Source organism: Mercurialis annua, linkage group LG1-X (assembly GCF_937616625.2).
Source record: "Mercurialis annua linkage group LG1-X, ddMerAnnu1.2, whole genome shotgun sequence".
In the NCBI taxonomy this organism is placed as follows: domain Eukaryota; kingdom Viridiplantae; phylum Streptophyta; class Magnoliopsida; order Malpighiales; family Euphorbiaceae; genus Mercurialis; species Mercurialis annua.
This window is the reverse complement of record NC_065570.1, coordinates 42261684-42275282: the sequence shown is the minus strand read 5'-3', so window position 1 is coordinate 42275282 and position 13599 is coordinate 42261684. Positions and strand designations below refer to the sequence as shown.

The 13599-nt window shown below is 32.4% G+C and overlaps 1 long non-coding RNA gene across 1 annotated transcript; it reads left to right on the top strand.

Annotated features, from left to right (window-relative positions):
• Positions 1–4017: 4017 nt before the first annotated feature.
• LOC126665834 (uncharacterized) lies at positions 4018–5542 on the top strand. The gene is made up of 3 exons (XR_007637701.2): positions 4018–4139; positions 4248–4324; positions 5420–5542. It is a non-coding gene; the product is annotated as an uncharacterized LOC126665834 (long non-coding RNA).
• The last annotated feature ends 8057 nt before the right edge of the window (positions 5543–13599 follow it).

Here is a 13599-nt window from a genome sequence, read left to right as displayed (position 1 = left end):
AAAAAAAAACAGCTTCTGATTATCATATGAGTATCATCACTGCATTATCATGTAAGTATCATAACACTGCAGAAAAAATTGATTTTTTTTTATTAAAAACAACCTCTGATTATCATGTTATTATCAATATATTATCATTTCGTTATCATAACACTGCACGAAAAAAACCTCTGGTTATCATGTTATTATCATAATATTATCATATAACACTGCAGTATGATAATCAGATGATAATGAAATATGATAAGATTATGATAATTGGATGATAATGTACATGAAAATATAATAAAAAGATTCATGATACCAGTGATAACCAGATGATAATTAAATAATAAAGTAATGATAATAGTATGATAATATGATACCTATATAGAAAACAATGCATAAAAATGATGATAACGAGATGATAATGTGAAGATAGAGTAGTATGATAATTAGATGATAATGTACGTGAAAATATAATTACAAAAAGATTCATGATACCAGTGATAACCAGATGATAATTAAATAATAAAGCTGTGATAATAGTATGATAATATGATAATATAGTGATAATAACATGATTATCATGTTATTATCACTATATTATCATTTTGTTATCATAACACTGCATGAAAAAAAACATCTGATTATCATGTTATTATCATATAACACTGCAGTATGATAACTAGATAATAATGAAATACGATAATTGGATGATAATGTACGTGAAAATATAATTACTAAAAGATTCATGATACCAGTGATAACCAGATGATAATTAAATAATAAAATTATGATAATAGTATGATAATATGATACCTATATGGAAAACAATGCATAAAAAAATATGATAACGAGATGATAATGTGAAGATAGAGTAGTATGATAAGGTTCTTATTGATAATAAAATGATAATGGTATGATAATATGATACCTATATAAAAACTAATTACAGAAAAATTATGATAACGAGATGATAATAATTTGCTACATATGATACTAATAATGACATGATAATAAAATGACAATGCAATATGATATATTGATAATTATATGATAAGGTGAAACTGTGATAATCATATGATAATGTAATATTGTGATAATCACATGATAATATGATTTTGTCTAATATTATCCAGCAGTATCATCACATTATCATATAATAATCTGTTACATACGATACTGATAATAATATGATAATAAGATGACAATACGATAGGATACACTGATAATTACATGCTAAGATGAAACTGTGATAATCATATGATAAAGTAATACAGTGATAATCATATGATAATAATGTGATACTGTGATTTTTTATTTAATTCAAATAATTTTAAAATATGCTATTAATATAATAAAATATTTAAATAGTAGTATATATTTATAAATTATAAAATATTTGATAATATTGAAATAAATGAAAAGAAAATGTTTTATTTATTGGTAATTTATAATAGCAAATTTGTTAATTTAATGTATGAAGAAATAAAAAAATACCTAATTTAAAAAAGTTTGAAACAAGTAAACAAAATAAAAGTTTGAAAAAAAGAAAGAAAGAGACGTCAGGTATGGAAAAAGAGAGAGAAAGAAAGAGAAAGAAAAAAGAGAGAAAGGGAGAGAGAGTGTGTCAGAGAAGCCCATTATATAGGTAGAGTAAAATTCTAATAAGTTAGACATGGAGAGTAAAAGCATCAAAGTGGCCAAATCATGAAGTATTTTTGTTGACTTTTCCGTGCTGAGGTAGAAATTCAAATTATTTTCTTTTTTTAGGTAAATTCATAAATCTCTCTTAAAATTTTGAGAATAATTACAGAGTTAGGCCTTTATTAGGCCCAATTTTCATGCATATTTTTCTGATTTAATTAAAAAAAACCGGAAATTACCCAAATTATTTAGACAAATATGCCGGTAAGTTTCATTTTAGAGAATTAGATTTTCTTCTCTTTTTATTTTGATTTTTATACTTCCTAAATTTGATAAATACGACCTTAGATTATTCTCTCCATCTCCTTCATTTTCTTTCTCAATTCCAACTCTAATTCGAAACCCCTTTCATCGTTACTCACCGCTGCCGTTCGAGAAGAGATGGCCGTCGTTTTCAGAAAATCTCAAGACTGCCGCTGCCGTCGTTCGAGAAGAGATGACCGTCGTTTAAAGAAAATCCCAAGCCTACCGCTGCCGCCGTTGTAAGCATGTCGTGATTGTTGCGAGAATCCCGCCTTCCTTTTCTCCATTCAATCTCGTCGTTCTTCAGATCTCAATTTCGCCGCCATTCGTCAGATCCCGTTGCCTCCGTTCGTCAAATCTCACTACTGCCGATGACATTTTCGCTAGATGTCGTCGTCCTAAGCCCACTGCCGTCGCACACAAGTCCTCGCACGCCATCGGTTCAATCAAGTCTTTTGCAGATCTAAAATCAAATCAATGTTTTGTGTGTTGTTTAATCCATTTCTTGTTTTTCTTTTGTGAACGATGGTGTTAATGTAATGGTGGTTCGGTTTTTTTGTGTTGCACAACATGTTGCACTTTAGGTGTTTGAAGAAATGCTTGTGAGAATTGTAATATTTTTGGGTGTTGGGTAACCAATGGTTAACATTGGGTAAACCGTTAGATAACCTATAATTTTTATTTTGAATACATCATTAATAAAATCGTTAGTACACAATTGCTGAATTTTATGTTTGTGGTTCGATTTTTTTGTGTTGCACAGCATGTTGCACTCTAGGTGCTTGAAGAAATGCTTGTGAGAATTGTAATATTTTTGGATATTGGGTAACCAATAATTAACATTGGGTAAACCGTTAGGTAACCTGCAATTTTTATTTTGAATATATCATTAATAAAATTGTTATTAAACAGTTGATGAATTCTATGTTTGTTACTAGTTAACCAATGGTGTACTAATGGTACACCGATGACCTTGTTTTTAGTATCTTGTTGGTTAAATAAATTGTTAATCAATAATTTTAGATTTTAAAAAAGACGATTTAGATTTTATTTGATGGTTGCTCTTACGGTGATGAAGGCGGAGGGATTTGTAATAGAATTTTCAACTAGTTTAATAAAAATGGAGGTTTGAATTTGTAATAGTTTTATTTGTTGGTTAACCAACGGTATTAGTATGCCGCTGGGTAACCAAAATCGTATTCCTGAGATTAAAAAAAATATCTTTGAAAATAATAAAAGTCATTTTTGCAAAAAGAAATACAGATTGTACTTTTAAAAAAAAAACTTTAAGGTAGTATTTTTGAGAATATTTTTTTTTTGGTATTTATCTAAAAAGCCCTATTTGTTTCCTAAAACATTACATTGGTACTGTTTTCGCATGAAATTTCACATCAATACTTTTTTGCTGACGTAAGCACGCATAACATTGCGCTGACATCATCATGTGTAAAGCCTCCTGACACCTTGTCTAGTGCACTAGCACACTGACCCACGCGTGATGTGCGGGTCAGTTCTTTTGAATTGTTCAATTCAATTTGAACAATTAAAAGCACATTAAATACATTTCTTTTATTTCATTAAATATTTTAAAAGCATTATTTATATATTTCCTCTTTAAAAAATTATTTATATATTTATTTGTTTAAATTATACCAAAAAATTAACATGTTCTAAATAAATTTTAAGAAATATTAATATTAATATTAATTTAAAAAATATATATGTAATAACCCTAAAAGTAAAATGATAATTGAATCGTGAGACGAGTCATAAATTGTGAAAATCTAGGTCAAGTAGATCGGGAATGAGACTCGACTAAGTATAATAGGAATAAGAGAATTAATCGGATTATAAAATAATAATTTGAAGTAGAAATTATTATTCGTCAAAGCATTATTAGCGGGACTAAGTGAAAGCTAAGAAAATAAATATAAAATAAAATACAAGCTCCGAACTAATAATTTTCACGAAAACATCCGTGAAATATTATTAAGAATTAATTGGAAAAGAAATTCTGAAAGTTAAGCACGACGGTTAATTGAGAATTTGAGTCTCATTATCATTTGGTTAAGATAGAGAAAAGACTCCATCTTCACCATTTTTGCTCTAAAAAGCCGAACTCAACACGTCCATGGCTAACTTCATGGATTCTTCATCAAAATCATTAATTGTTGAAGCAAAACACTCCTAATTTTAAGGTAGCCAAGGTAAAGTGTTTAATTAATGATTTTCAAGTTTGATTGTTAAGGAATTAATGATTGAAAAAATAGAGTTCTTGAGATTGAATTGGGGTTTTGTGATATTGTTTGTTGTAGTCTGTTCAAGAGCTTCCATGGAGCAATTTGATGGTGAAATTGAATGGAAAACCTTAGGCATAGATACCTCATAAAAGGTAAAGGATTTTTTTGAAATTGATGGGTTTTGGATGATGGAATTCAATGAGTTTTGTGGCTATGTATTCGGCAATTTTTATATAGTTGATGATGTTCGATAGTTATGTTGTTACGATTGATGAAACATTTGGTATATATATGGATTAGGGTGTTCGGCCATTCCATAAGTATGATGACATGGAATTCAATTGTTGACTTAGGCATTGTTCATATGTTGTTAGAGCTAAATATATGTTAAGTTTGATTGTTAAACTTTGATTGAAAAATTGATTGAAATACACATGAAAGGTTCGGCCATTTTGGCAGTTTCATCATTGAATTATTAGAATGATCTTAAGACATGGATTATGAATATTTATAAGATATATGATGGCTGAATTTTAAGAAATAGAAGTGTTGATTTGATTTATAATGTTTAAAATTGAGTTTAGTTTGAATGTTTACTGTTAGATGCAAAGGTGATGAGATAGTTCGGAAAAATGGTGCAATTCACGTTTAAATGAATTTGATGATGTTTAATTATGTATTGAATAAGGTTATAATGAATGTAGGGGATGAGTGAGTAGTATTGAAACAAAAACATGAATTCGAAAGGTATAAGTCTCGACGCGTAATAAATTACGTATTGGACAAATACGAGCTAGTTTGACGATTACACGATAAATCGTCAAACGATTCCAAATAAAGCACAACCTTATTTTAAATAATGGTTATGAGTTATAGAAATAATAAAAAGGGTAATATTAAGTGGATATGGTATAAGAGGATATTTGATACGGAATTCAGATAATGATTGTAATTGACTACGAGGGCGGTTAGTCAACAAAATAAAATAAGACGAAAAGTAAAGTTTGAAATTAAGTAAAGAGATCGTTATTTGATAAATAAATCAAATGATGTTTAAAGTTAAGGTTTAAATAATAAACCTAAAAGTCGTAAAAGAAATAGAAGTTCGCTATATCAATCAGCGTAAATAGAAAGGTATCGGGTTAGACGCGATAATATGACAGGTTATGCGTATGCAATTTATTATCAAGTCCAATGTATCTATCAAATTAGATTCTCACTTGAGATATATTTGATAATTGTCCTAGGTTCAATAAGGCAACCTACTAGCGGATAAGGAGCTCGGGGAGCTTGGAAGGCATTGTAATTGATCGAAGTTATTGGATAGCAAGCAGTGAGTTTATATTTTACCGTCGATTATTAATACTTGCATTATTTCATAAAATGCTTTATTTAAAACGCATTATTGCATTTAAAAGCTTTGAAATATAATAAAGACATGATGAAACAAGCTATCTATTCGGCATCAATAGAACTGTGTGTACACCGGTCACAACAAACTCGATGAACTAAAGATATGAACAATAATACATGAATATACATAATGTACAAACAATATCGAATAAAGTACGAAGCCATAAAGAACCTCTTTTAATATCGACTGATGCTAGTTTAACTCGGTTGAACTATCCAGGGACTGCATCAGGATAATAATTAATGTAAGTTAACTCGGTCGAATCATCTCGGGACTGCATTAATCGAGATGCTAGGTTCACTCGGTAGAACTATCTCAGGACCTGTATCTCCCCAGTTACTTTGTTGAACTATCCCGGACTTGGGACTAATGATTAAGCATCGATCGTATAAGTAAAAGATATGAATGTATTCGAAAAATATAATAAACAAGAAGCATTATGAACGTAGAGTTTCACACGGTTCAATATTTGGATGCATATAAAGGTATCTGTTTTTTATTAATTTTCTACAGTAATTATGAACTCACTCAGTGTTTCCTTTTAGGTAAACATGTTTTGACTAGACGGACTTCTACTTTGTTCCAGAAGTCTTATGTACAGAAGGAAGAAATTAATCAGTAGTGCTGCAGTAGTGAAGTCCTATTATGTATATGTGATTGGTCAAACAATTTTGTATGTTTTACCCATGCTCTGATGAATATGAAAGATTTTGAAAACTGCATTTTAAACTGTTTTCTTTAATGCGGAACGAGCTATAATAGGATGTGAGACATTGCATTATAAGACCCAGGTTCTTATTTAATGTTTTCAAGAATTGAATAGACGTTTGTAAACGTCAAACTTTGAAAAGTTTTTATGAAAACGTTTTATGATTGTTTATATGATTATTTGATTGAAAGATTGTGAAAAATTTATAATGTTTTTAAGGCTTGCTACTACGGGTTTAGGAACTACCATTCCCATTCCCTAGCGCCGGTCTCGACTTCAGATTTTGGGTCATGACAAAGTTGGTATCAGAGCAATTGGTCCAATTATTACTGCTAATATGATTTGAGGGCAGAAGGATACCACGTACCAGTCTATGAATAATGATTTTAATCCATAGGCCATTATTTATAGGTGATCGATGGTTGTTCGTACCAATGATTGACTTTGTCACTAGATTAAGTTAGGAACTACTGCAACTATAGGATTCGAGTCATGTCTCATATACCTATTTTTAGGTTTCAAAGGTTCTCAGCCTTCCCTTTTAGGATATAAGACTACAATATACACGTGTGTGTGGTCTAGACGACTCGATATTGATGCATAAGTATCAAGCATGAAATAACGTGAAGACACTGTCGAAGTCATTTGACAGTAATATAAAGGGCGATTTGCGAAAGAAGTACATGCTCAAAGAAATGAAGTAGTATGGAGTATTCTTACTGGTTACAGAGTTTAGGATCCGGAAGAAACTTACATAACTAAATGTTATGACCTGTTATGGTCATTCATTTAAATGATATTAAAAGCATAATTGTGCTTAGACATGAGAGAAATCTATATAAATGTCACGACATTGATAATGAATGCATCACTACATATATATGAGTACACGCATTAGTAGAACATGCATCACTCATAGATAATAAGTTATGGCAACTCTTTCGGGATGAGAGGTATCATCACCCTATGCACTATTATGCAGATGTTTAAAAAGTGAGTTTTAAACAAATTGTTTTGAAAATACGCGCAAATGATTGAAATATTTCAAACAAGATTTGTTTTATTGTAAGTATACCTAGACAATAATTCTGTAACAAAAGTAAATACTCGAGATTAAGTAGTAAGTGACTCTCGAGAATGCAGCAGAAGCATACGAGAGCAGATGTTGGAGGATACAGTTATTACTATTAAGTACACAGCTAGTTGTAGCTAAACGAACTCCAACCTATATCGGATCAAGATATATATCCAAGCTACGATGAGTTAAGGATAGGAATATCCTTAAATAAGATGCCTAGGGCATAGTACCCTGAAACACTAAGGAGTAAGAAAGAGGAGATGGAACTTACTAATCAAGTAGTGATTAAGACGTTAGAAATGCACGATTTCTCACTAGCGATTGGTACAACCTGAGTTAAGAAAGACTCAAGATGAGTCAAAGGTACACGATTCAAGTGTAGTAGATGGAGATAGTATATCAATGAGATGATTTCAAATGATGTCTGAAAACTGACATGGCATAGTAAAACCATGATATCTTTTAATTGAACCGTTGGATCGGTTTTATTGTGGAATATGATATTCCGAAGACGGGTACCTAGAGATTAACCGTTGCGGTTGTTGAACAGAGATCTAGATGGCGGCTGTTTTCAAAAGTAACGATGGAAAACTTATACGAACTTTGATAGTGAGCCAAGAGTGCAAGCGATCAAAGTATGATACATATAGTTTAATTAACTAAAGATTATCAATGTAAGCTCCATATATATATATGTGAAATTGAAAATGATTGTGAAATAGTGATTTCAAACTATGAAAATACCGATAACCGGGCCTAGCGACTATGAAGTCTCGGCTGGCTGGTGCGGAATATACATGTAGAGCACATGTATTTAAAAGTCGAGCCAGAAAAGTGTAAAGTATGACCGACCAAAGGTTGAAAATGAGAAATAGATGTTTTATTTTAATGCGATATGTTATGAAAATTAAGCGAGAAGTTGATAATCAGTTAATTAAATGTAGTAGCGGCTATAAAGTATCGAGAAGGACTTTTGGCTGCAAATAAGGAAGTTATATATATATATATATATATATATATATATATATATATATATATATATATATATATATATATATATATATATATATATATATATAATTGATAGTGAACATAGCTTCACACCTCATAGGTAGAGCATGTGAAGGTAGAATCGTATAAGGGGAGTAAGTCACCTCGTAAGTAAGAAGTGCAATGATAACTGAACATAACGGCATTGAAGTATATGATCGAAAGTATCGATACCAAGTTGTAGGATCGATGTATAGAACCATCATGGCAATTTAAACTCGTAATACGCAAATGCGTAAACCATAAGAAGAATAAAGATATAGATCGATAATGCTTTGAAGAAGCGAATAAAAAAAACAGTCGGTGAGGCTAGTAAGCCCTATAGATATCGAAGAATGTAAAAGAATATGAAAGAGAGATTCAATAAGGAATTGAGCTATAACACGAAAGTGTTATCCTGTAGATTGAAATAAGAATAAGAGCTTGAAGTAAGATACCTACAAAGAGGCATTCAAGTATAAAGAAGTATAGGAACCAAAGATGGATAAAGGATGCGAAGAAATCGCCTAAGAAAATTTATGCGGAAAAAGGTTTGAATAACCCAAGCATATTATGTAATACTCGATAAGGTAATCAAGGAAAGGAAGTGGGAACGTTACATGAAAAGTAACAAGAAGATTAAAAGGATTGAAGTCTATATAGTCATTGACCCACGTGGTCAAAAAAGATAAATTTGATATGGATATAAGATCAACCTTATTGATAGACGGGAAATTAGTAAAAAGGTGATAGATGGATGTGCACACGACCGAAAGTGCAACACGTCGATAAATTCAAAAGAGTAACTTCCAATCTCCTATCGATAGTCGATATTGGAATTATTGAAACAAGATGTACAAGATGATCGAGAAACAAATAAGACAACGATAAGAGCTTCACTAGACGATTGTAAGGAAGTTACCAGTCCTACACTCATTAGAATTAAAAGAATCAAAAGATAAGATACATCGTGGATGAGGATGTGATTTTTGATCAAGTAATGCCAAAAGGGCATTCAACTTCATGAGATTCATGAAACCATGAAGTGTATGACTAGTAGTAAACGAAAAGACATTCCTAATTACCATAGGGTGTGGACAAGGACATCGAAAGGAAGAACATGTGAATCTAACTGTTGGCTAAGTTAGTAAAAGAATGATCAGAGTATCGCAACATAAGCGAAAAAGAAAAGATAAACGTATATGTGATCGAGAGTAAGAAAGATAAGAAACGTCAAGAAAAATAACTAAGAAAGGCATGTTGGTTGCTTGACATCATGTTGGCTGGGTTCGTGACTATCGCAGCAAAAATGACGTTTTATCAAAGTTGTTAAGTGATTAAGTTTGAATGCGTTGATGAATTTCTGTAGTATTTAGTATTTTGGTCATTTTAGTTCATGCTATTTGATGGGTTTAGTATTTATGAACCAAAGGTTATTATTAGTTTGAGTTGAACATCTTTAACATTTAGTATTTTGGTCACTGTATGTTTCATGCCATTTTATGGGTTCAAATATTAATGAATGAAACAGTTATTGTTATTTGGAGTTGTCAATTTATATCACTCTTATTATCATAACTGTAGCAATTTCTATCACTCTTAGGATTGTAATCATTGTCATGTTTGAACAACTTGCTCTGCTTTGCTTCTGTGAAATATGCAATTGCAAGCAACAACAAGAAGTATAATTTAAAGCACCCAAAATGGTTGTGCACTACAATCACGTTACATATATAACCTGCACAGAAACTGCACACTTCTACAATCAAAATCCTACTGTTGTTTTAGTTTGCACTTGTTACATCCAAAATCCTTCAACGAGCAGATTTCTAAATCCAAAAACTAACATTGAATCACCCTAAGCTAGCATTCTAGCATACAAAAACTAACATTCAAACACCCTAAGCTAGCATTCTAGCATCCAAAAACTAACATTAATTACCTTAAGCTAGCATTCTAGCATCCAAAAACAACATTCAAAAGTACGTTCCTATGTTCACAAGCTGTTCATTTGCAGCTACTTAATTACATCATAGCAAAATAAACAAAAAATGAATCTTCACAATCATTACGCAATGCTCTCTTATGTTCCAACCGCTCCTCGACCACTTCTGCCACCACGACCGCTTCTACCACCACGACCGCTTTTGCCCCCTAGGCCTCCACGGGCTCCTCCAGTAACGATATTCGAGGCAATATATACTACAGGCTGTAGGTCTAGCATATGACGGTGTCCAGGTGACCGATGATGCGTTGCTTTGACGGGTCACACGTGCACTTGCCTTTGATTGTGGCATATGTACATTAAGATACAAGTAATATTTTAAGTAAAAACCAGAAATAACAAAGCTAAGAAACAGACTACCTCAAATTATACCCTCAAATACATATTTCACATAAATTGAATTAAATGAACCAAAACTAGAAATCACTATTCGTATCCTCAAATACATATTTCTAGTGTCCTCCATTATTCTAAGACCATACCCTTGTCTCACCTAAAAAAATGGAAGGACACTAATTTAGACTTATAGGCAAACACCCTACACCCTAAATTCTAAGCAATTAAGATGTTTGGACACTAATTTAGACTTATAACATAAGCAATTAATATTTCTATTTGTGTTTTACCAATCGTTGTTCTCTTCGCTTTGTTCGTTCAGAAGTCGAGGGGTGTACCAAAATAGGTACAACAACAGCTGAACTCGGGCCTGGTACGTCATTAGAACAAGCATTTGATACAGAAACCTTTCTAGGCCTACCTCTTTTACCCTAGAAATAAACAAATCATTTGTAAGACATATTATACTCACACTTAAAAACATAATGCAATATCAAACAACTAATTGAACATTTGAAATAACTTACAGGTGGTTTAAACAGCTTCTGAGCAGCTGGATTATACTTGTCCTTGCATGTCCTTTTTTTATGCCCAACATTTCCACATATTGTACATGTCATTTCATTACCATGCTTGGTTAGCTTGCCCCATGCCTCCTCCTTTGGTGCTCTCTTTCTGTTCTTTTTAGGTCTACCATGCATCTTTTTGAACAAAGGGGGTTTAATTGGGTATCCCACAATTTCTGGCCCCATGTTTTTCCCATTCAATGGGTCAATTGCAAGCTTATATTTCCATTCACTAATAAGTGTTTTGATGCAAAAGGTTGCATCTTTTCTGTCCATGTTTCCAAACAATTTCCATGGGCAGCCATCCACGCTTCTCATTCCAACTTGATTCTTGTTGGTCCTTGTATTTCTTATATTATAGCCATTTAGTATGACCCATTTCTGCATAGCCTCTCTGTACTGAAGTACATTTTCAAACCTCATACCCAATATACCAACTTAAACTCCTTATGATCACACTTAGGATCATATAAAAAATCTTCCTCTATTTCACAAGATTTTCAACCTCATCAATCTCATCGTCGCTGCATATTGAGTTCACATCACAATCAGATTCATCATAATCACTTCCATGTACCCTTTCTTGGTCAGCACACTCTACACCATCGTGGCATTCATTTGGTAGATTAGTTTTGTGTATCGACTCCTCGTTAACTTTTGGCCTATTTGCTGACCTCCAAGATTTTCGTCCTCATCAATCTCATCGTCTCTGCATATTGAGTTCACATCATAATCAGACTCATCATAATAACTTCCATGTCCCCTTTCTTGGTCAGCACACTCTACATCATCGTAGCCTTCATTTGGTAGATTAGTTTTGCGTATCGACTACTCGTTAACTTTTGACCTATTTGATGACCTCTTGTATTTAGCTAAATCGACCTTGGCAAAATGTATTCTTCATCGTTTGACAGTTCATCATTGTCAAGCCCGTCGTTGGTATCACTTTCGCCAACTGGAAAATAGTCAGAGTCTAACTCACTTTCATAACTGTCAGAACCTAAATCTCTCACATCTTCAATGTTAACATCAATAACATTTGCAGCGCTCACATCCCCAACTAGTACATTGGTTTGAGTCTTATTTACATTGGTTCGAGTATCATATACAGGGGTTTCAGTATCATCTACAGGGGTTTCAGTGTCATCTACAGCGGTTTGAGTATCAATCAGCTGTCTTTCCCTTTCTTGTTCAGCTAGTGCAGGGGTTTGAATGTTATCTCTTTTCTTTACCCCTTTGACATACAACCGAAAAAATCCAGTCCAAGCCTCTGCCCCAATGTACTTCAACATATCCACTACATCACTATCCTTTTCTAGAACTCTTAACCCATAACTTAATTTCAAACCAGGAACAACATAGTACAATTTAAAATTAGAATATCCTAACTTCAAGATATCAGCTTTAAAATCAAAATACCAAGCCTTAACTTTGCTAAACCCACTCTGATACATAATGTCACAATTGAAATATAACGTTTCATCCCCAAAAGTAACAAACTTCCCATTGTAATTGTAATAAACACAGAAACTGGAGGGATCCATTACACTAGCAAACAAAAACAAGAAAACAGTACCTGCACTTTCAAAGACCTAATTTCAGCAACGTTGAAGCAGAGAGCTCTAGAAAAATGGCAGCGAGGAACGTTAAAGGGGAAAATTGAACGGAGAAAGAGAAGTGGTTCTTATTTATAAGAAAGAAGAATGTTATAGGGGAAAACTGAACGGAGATGGAGAACTGTGATGCCCTAATTTCATGGTAATTTCAATTTTGAAAGAGGAGAGGTAAAAAACAACGAGGTAAAACTGTTGCCCTAATTCAGAGTGAAATCGACTATAGAAAAGGGTGAGGCAAAACGCAGCGTTTTGTGTTTAACAAGGTGTCCTAAATTATTTCTTGAGAACGCTGTCGTTTTGATTATAAGGAAACGATGTGTTTCATAGCTGGCAAGGATTGGTACAACGTGGCACTCTCAGGCGTCCACGTAGGCTATTCGAAACCAGAAACGCAAACGGTTTTTTAATTGCCAAAAATTGAAAGTTGGTGTACTTTTTCGCCAAACTTAAAAGTTTGTGTTAAATACTAAAAACAAGCTAAAGTTCGTGATTTTTGGTACATTTAAGCCTATATAAAATACATCATTTTTTATTTTAAATAAAAAAAATATTTAGGCTTAATATATTTTTTGACCCATAAACTTTACCCTTTTATTCCTTATAACCTCTAAACTATTTTAGTGTTCTATCGCAAATGTCGTTTACAGTTTATATCGGCATTTTTTTTGCAAATG